This window comes from Scylla paramamosain, chromosome 1, assembly GCF_035594125.1.
Source record: "Scylla paramamosain isolate STU-SP2022 chromosome 1, ASM3559412v1, whole genome shotgun sequence".
NCBI classification, from domain to species: domain Eukaryota; kingdom Metazoa; phylum Arthropoda; class Malacostraca; order Decapoda; family Portunidae; genus Scylla; species Scylla paramamosain.
The window spans coordinates 18830298-18838080 of NC_087151.1; positions in this window are offsets into that span (position 1 = coordinate 18830298).

Below are 7783 nucleotides of genomic sequence, written 5' to 3' on the forward strand. Positions count from 1 at the left end.
GCTTTTTAGTGTTTTGTTGCATATAACGCTCAAAAACACTCAAGACACTTTTCTGGTAATTTTTTTTCCCACATAAAGCTAGTTTCGCATGTAATTTGGGATTTTCGTAACTAACAATGTGAAAAACACTCAAAATACACACATTTGGTAAGGTAGTTTTGTTTTTCAATTAAAAGTGTTATTCATGAGTTTTAGCGTTTTGGTAAGAAACTTCTCTATATACACGAGTTTTTGCGTTTTTTGCCTTGTGGTTCTTGTGAAACTATAAAACACTCATTATACACGTTTCTCGTAATGTCCTTTTGCTTCCCAATATAGAGTGCTTTCCATCCATTTGCGCGTTTTTTGTAGGTAAAAAGCTCAAAAACACTTTTTGGTAATGTTATTCTATTTCTTCATATTTGTTGGTTTGCATCCGTTTTAGCGTTTTTCTACGTAAAACACTGAAAAGACACGTTTTCAGTAATTTTCTTTTGGATTCACATATTGACTGACTTCCACATTATTTATCGTTTTGGTGCCTAACATGCTGAAAAACACTGAAAAGACAGGTTTCTGGTAAAGTCGTTTAACTTCCTTATATAACTGGCATGCACTTTAGAGTTTGGTACATAAAAATCCGAAAAAAGAGCTATAATTAACTTTTTTGATAATGTTATTTTTTACACATAAATTCCCTGAATTTTGGCAGAATTTTGGCATCTTGGTATCTATGAAAATCATTATAAAAAAAAATTTTTTTTTTTTTTCTCTATAAAGAGTGTTATTTTGGGGTTTTAACGTTTTGGTACTTAAGGAACACTTAAAAACACTTAAAAACACTTAAAAAACATGTTTTTAGTAATGTTATTCTGCTTCTCCATAAAGGAGTTTTTTTGCATGCGTTTTAGCGTTTTGGTTTGTAAGGAGGTCAAAAACACTTCAAGGCAAGTTCCTGGTAAAAGTTGATTTTATTCCCATGTAATGTGATTGCCCTGTTTTTTTTTCTGATTTATTGCCTAACACGCTCAAAAACACTCAAAAGACACTTCTAGTAATGTCATTTTTTTTCCAACATAGTTTCGCGTGCTATTTGGGGTTTTGCTAAGAATGTGAAAAACACTCAAAATATACGCATTTGGTAAGGTTGTTCTGTTTCTCAATTAATATTGTTATTCATGAGTTTCATCATTTTGGTATCTAAGAAATATCTTTATATACACGAGTTTTTGCGTTTTTTGCCTTGTGGTTCTTGTGAACCACAAGTTCTTTTGCTCAAAAATAATAAGACACTCATTATACACGTTTCTCGTAATGTTTTTTGTTTCCCAATAGGGAGTGCTTTGCATCCATTTTCGCGTTTTTTGTAGGTAACAAGCTCAAAAACACTCAAAATGTACCTTTTTGGTAATGTTATTTTATTTCTTCTTATTGGTTGGTTTGCATCCGTTTTAGCGTTTTTCTACGTAAAACACCGAAAAGACACTTTTTCAGTAATTTTGTTTTAGATTCCCATATAGACTGACTTGCATGTTATTTACCGTTAGGGTGCCTAACAAGCTGAAAAACACTCATAAGACAGTTTTCTGGCAAAGACGTTTAATTTCCCCATATAGGTGGCTTTGTATGCACTTTAAGGTTTGGTACATAACAGTACGAAAAAAAAAAAAAGCTAAAATTAACTTTTTTGATAATTGACTCATAATTTCCTGAATTTTGCCCAAATTTTGGCATCTCGGTACCTGTGAAGATGAAAAAGAAAAAAAATATCGTTTTTTTCTCAATAAAGAGTGTTATTTGTGGCTTTTAGCTTTTTGGTAAAGATCTTAATAACACTGATAATACACGTTTCTCGTAATGTCCTTTCGTTTCCCAAAAATAGGGTTCTTTGCATGTATTTAAGCGTTTTTATTGGTAACATGATCAAAAACACTCAAAATATATGTTTTTGGTAATGTTATTCTCTTTCTCCATAAAGTGTGTTTTGCATGCATTTTAGCGTTTTAGTATATAAGGAGCTCAAAACACTTAAAGGCAAGTTCTTGGTAAAAATTTATTTTATTTCCATGTAAAGTGATTCCCCTGCTTTTTAGTGCTTTATTGCCTATCACGCTCAAAAACACTCAAAAGACACTTTTCTGGTAATGTCATTTTTTTTCCACATAAAGCTGGTTTCACATGCAATTTGGGATTTTGGTAACTAAGAATGTGAAAAGCACTCAAAATACACGCATTTAGTAAAGTTGTTCTGTTTCTCAATTAAGAGTGTTATTCATGAGTTTCAGCATTTTGGTATCTAGGAAACTTCTCCATATACACGAGTTTTTGCGTTTTTTGGCTTGTGGTTCTTTTGAACTATAAAACATTCATTATACACTTTTCTCAAAATGTCCCTTTGTTTCCCAATATAGAGTGCTTTGTATCAATTTTTGCGTTTTTTTTTTTGTAGGTAACAAGCTCAAAAACACTCAAAATACGAGTATACCTTTTTGGTAATGTTTTTCTACTTCTTGATATTGGTTGGTTTTCATCCGTTTTACCGTTTTTTCTACGTAAAACACTGAGAAGACACGTTTTCAGTAATTTTGTTTTGGTTTGCCATATAGAGTGAGTTCTTCATTATTTATCGTTTTGGTGCCTAACATGCTGAAAAACACTCAAAAGACAGATTTCTTTTAAGGTCGTTTAATTTCCTCAAAAGGCTTTGCATGCACTTTAGTGTTTGGTACACGAAAAAAAGCTAATATCAACTTTTTGATATAAATTTCTTATCATATAATTGCCCTAATTTTTCCCAGAATTTTGGCATCTCGGTACCTATGAAGGTGAATAACAACAAAGAAAAAGAAAATCCTTTTATTTATTTTTTTTTTCTAAATAACGAGTGTTATTTGTGGGTTTTAGCTTTTTGGTAGTTAAGGAACTTAAAAACACTCATAATACACGTTTCTCGTAATGTCTTTACGTTTCACAAACATAAGGTTCTTTGCATGTATTTAAGCGTTTTTATAGATAACATTATCAAAAACACTCAAAATACATGTTTTTGGTAATGTTATTCTGTTACTCCATAAAGCTTTTTTTTCCATGCGTTTTAGCGGTTTGGTATGTATGGAGCTCAAAAACACATATTGGCAAGTTCTTGGTAAAAGTTGGTTTTATTCCCATGTAATATGATTGCCCTGCTTTTTAGTACTTAATTGCCTAACACGCTCAAAAACAATTAAAATACACTTCTGATGATGTCATTTTTTTCCCTCATAAAGGTAGTTTCTAATGCTATTTTGGGTATTGCTAACTAGGAATATGAAAAACACTCAAAATACAGGCATTTGCTAAGGTTGTTCTGTTTCTCAATTAAGATTGTTATTCATGAGTTTCAGCATTTTGGTATCTAAGAAACTTCTTTATATACACGAGTTTTTGCGATTTTCTACGTAAAACACTGAGAAGATACATTTTCAGTAATTTTGTTTTGGATTCCCATATAGAGTGAGTTCCTTATTATTTATCGTTTTGGTGCCTAACATGCTGAAAAACACTCAAAAGACAGATTTCTGGTAAGCTCGTTTAATTTCCTCATATAGGAGGTTTTGCATGCACTTTAGGGTTTGGTACATAACAGTCCGAAAGAAAAGCTAAAATTAACTTTTTTGATAATATTCTTTTGTTCATATAATTTTCCTGAATTTTGCCAGAATTTTGGCATCTCGGTACCTATGAAGATGAAAAAAAATTCCTATTTTTTGTTTTTATTTTCTAAATAGTGTTATTTGTGGGTTTTAGTTTTTTGGTACTTAAGGAACTTAAAAAAACACTCATAATACACGTTTCTCGTAATGTCCTTTTGTTTCCCAAACATAGTGTTCTTTGCATGTATTTAAGCGTTTTTTATAGATAACATGATAAAAATCACCCAAATTACATGTTTTTGGTAATGTTATTCTGTTTCTCCATAAATTTGTTTTGCATGAGTTTTAGCGGTTTGGTATATAAGGAGCTCAAAAACATTTAAAGGCAAGTTCTTAGTAAAAATTGGTTTTATTCCAATGAAAAGTGATTGCCCTGCTTTTTAGTGCTTTATTGCCTATCACGCTCAAAAACACTCAAAAGACATTTTTCTGGAAATGTCATGTTTTCCCACATAAATCTGGTTTCGCATGAAATTTGGGTTTTTGGTAACTAAGAATATGAAAAACACTCAAAATACACGAATTTGGTAAGGTTGTTCTGCTTCTCAATTAAGAGTGTTATTCATGAGTTTCAGCATTTTGGTATCTATGAAACTCCTCCATATACACGAGTTTTTGCGTTTTTTGCCTTGCTGTTCTTTTGAACTATAATACACTCATTGTACACTTTTCTAGCAATGTCCCTTTGTTTCCCAATATAGAGTGCTTTGTATCAATTTTTTGCGTTTTTTTGTAGGTAACAAGCTCAAAAACACTCAAAATATACCTTTTTGGTAATGTTTTTTTTTTCTATTTCTTGATATTGGTTGGTTTGCATCCATTTTAGCGTTTTTCTACGTAAAACACTGGGAACACACGTTTTCAGTAATTTTGTTTTGGATTCCCATATAAAGTGAGTTCCTTATTATTTATCATTTCGGTGCTTAACATGCTGAAAAACACTCAAAAGACAGATTTCTGGTAAGGTAGTTTAATTTCCTTATATAGGAGGCTTTGCATGCAGTTTAGGGTTTGATACATAACAGTCCGAAAAAAACAGCTAAAATCAACTTTTTTGATAATATTCTCTTATCATATAATTGCCTTGAATTTTTCCAGAATTTTGGCATTTCGTACCTATGAAGATGAATAACAAAAAAAAAATCCTATTTTTTATTTTTTTTTATTTATTTTTTTTTTCTAAATAAAGAGTGGGTTTTAGGTTTTTGGTACTTAAACTTAAAAACACTCATAATATACGCTTCTCGTAATGTCCTTTTGTTTCCCAAACATAAGGTTCTTTGCATGTATTTAAGCGTTTTTATAGGTAACATGATCAAAAATACTCAAAATACATGTTTTTGGTAGTTTTATTCTGTTTCACCATAAAGTGTAATTTGCATGCGTTTTAGTGTTTTGGTATATAAGGAGCTTAAAAAGACTTAAAAGCAAGTTCTTATTAAAAATTGGTTTTATTCAAATGTAATGCGATTGCCCTGCTTTTTAGTGCTTTATTGCCTATCAGGCTCAAAAACACTCAAAAGACTTTTTTCTGGTAATGTCATTTTTTTCTCACATAAAGCTGGTTTCGCATGCAATTTGAGGTTTTGGTAACTAAGTATGTGAAAAGCTCTCAAAATACACGCATTTAGTAAGGTTGTTCTGTTTCTCAATTAGGAATGTTATTCATGAGTTTCAGCATTTTGGTATCTAGGAAACTTCTCCATATCCTCAAGTTTTTGCGTTTTTTGCCTTTTGGTTCTTTTGAACTATAAAACTCTCATTATACACTTTTCTTGCAATGTCCTTTTATTTCCTAATATAGAGTGCTTTGCATCAATTTTCGCGTTTTTTGTAGGTAACAAGCTTAAAAACACTCAATATACTCGTATATACCTTTTTGGTAATGTTTTTCTATTTTTTTTTTTTAATTGGTTGGTTTGCATCCGTTTATCGTTTTTTCTACGTAAAACACTGAGAAGACACGTTTTCAGTAGTTTTGTTTGGATTCCCATATAGAGTGAGTTCCTTATTTATTTATCGTTTTGGTGCCTAACATTCTGAAAAACACTCAAAAGACAGATTTCTTTTAAGGTCGTTTAATTTCCTCATATAGGAGGCTTTGCATGCACTTTAGGGTTTGGTATATAACAGTCCGAAAAAAAAGCTAAAATTAACTTTTTTGATAATTTTCTTTTATCATATAGTAGCCCGGAATTTTCCCAGAATTTTGGCATCTCGGTACCTATGAAGATGAATAACAAAAAAAAAAATCCTATTTTTTTATTTTTATTTATTTATTTTTCTAAATAATGAGTGTTATTTGTGGGTTTTAGCTTTTTGGTACTTAAGGAACTAAAAAAACACTCATAATACATATTTCTCGTAATGTCCTTTCGTTTCCCAAACATAAGGTTCTTTGCATGTATTTAAGCGTTTTTATAGATAACATGATCAAAAACACTCAAAATACATATTTTTGGTAATGTTATTCTGTTTCTCCATAAAAGGTGTTTTGCATGCGTTTTAGCGTTTTGGTATGTAATGAGCTCAAAAACACCTAAAGGCAAGTTCTTGGTAAAAGTTGGTTTTATTCCCATGTAATGTGATTGCCCTGCTTTTTAGTGGTTTATTGCCTAACACGCTCAAAAACACTCGAAAGACATTTTCTGGTAATATTTTTTTCCCACATAAAGCTAGTTTCGCATGAAATTTGGGGTTTTGGTAACTAAGAATGTGAAAAACACTCAAAATACAGGCATTTAGTAAGGTTGTTCTGTTTCTTAATTAAAAGGGTTATTCATGAGATTCAGCATTTTGGTATGTAAGATATCTACACGAGTTTTTGAGTTTTTTGCCTTGTGGTTCTTGTGAAACTATAAAACACTCATTATACACGTTACTCGTAATGTCCTTTTCTTTCCTAATATAGAGTGCGTTTCATCCATTTTCGCATTTTTTTGTAGGTGACAAGCTCAAAAACACATCAAAATATATCTTTTTGGTAATGTTATTCTATTTCTTCATATTGGTTGGTTTGCATCCGTTTTAGCGTTTTTCTACGTAAATCACTGAAAAGACACGTTTTCAATAATATTGTTGAAATTGCTGAAAAAAACAAACACTCAAAAGACAGGTTTCTGGTAAAGTCGAGTAATTTCTCCATATAGGTGGCTTTGCATGCAGTTCAGGGTTTGGTACATAACTCCGGAAGAAAGCTAAAATTATTTTTTTATAATGAATTTCTTTTACAAAATTTCCCTGAATTTTTCCAGAATTTTGGTACCTATGAAGATGAATAACAATTTTTTTTTCTCTCTATAAAGTGTTATTTGTGTGTTTTAGCTTTTTAGTACTTAAGGAACTTAAAAACACTCATAATACACGATTTTCTTAATGTCCTTTTCTTATAGGAACATAGGGTTCTTTACATGTATTTAAGCGTTTTTATAAGTAACATGATCAAAAACACTCAAAATACATATTTTTGGTAGTTATTCTGTTTCTCCATAAAGGGTGTTTTACATGCGTTTTAGCGTTTTGGTATGTAAGCAGTTAAAAAAAACACTTAAAGGCAAGTTCTTCGTAAAAGTTGGTTTTATTCCCAAGTTATGTGATTTTTCTGGTTTTTAGTGCTTTGTTGCATATCACGCTCAAAAACACTTAAAAGACGTTTTTCTGATAATGTCATTTAAGCGTTTTTATTGGTAACATGATCAAAAACAATAAAAACACATGTCTTTGGTAATGTTATTCTGTTTCACCATAAAGTGTATTTTGCATGCGTTTTAGTGTTTTGGTATATAAGGAGCTCAAAAAGACTTAAAGGCAAGTTCTTATTAAAAATTGGTTTTATTCCAATGTAATGTGATTGCCCCCCTTTTTAGTGCTTTATTGCCTAACACGCTCAAAAACACTTAAAAGACATTTTTTTTCTGGTAATGTCATTTTTTTCCCACATTAAGCTGGTTTCGCATGCAATTTGGGGTTTTGGTAACTAAGAATGTGAAAAGCACTCAAAATACACACATTTAGTAAGATTGTTCTGTTTCTCAATTAAGAGTGTTGTTCATGAGTTTCAGCATTTTGGTATCTACGAAACTTCTTCATATACACTAGTTTTTGCATTTTTT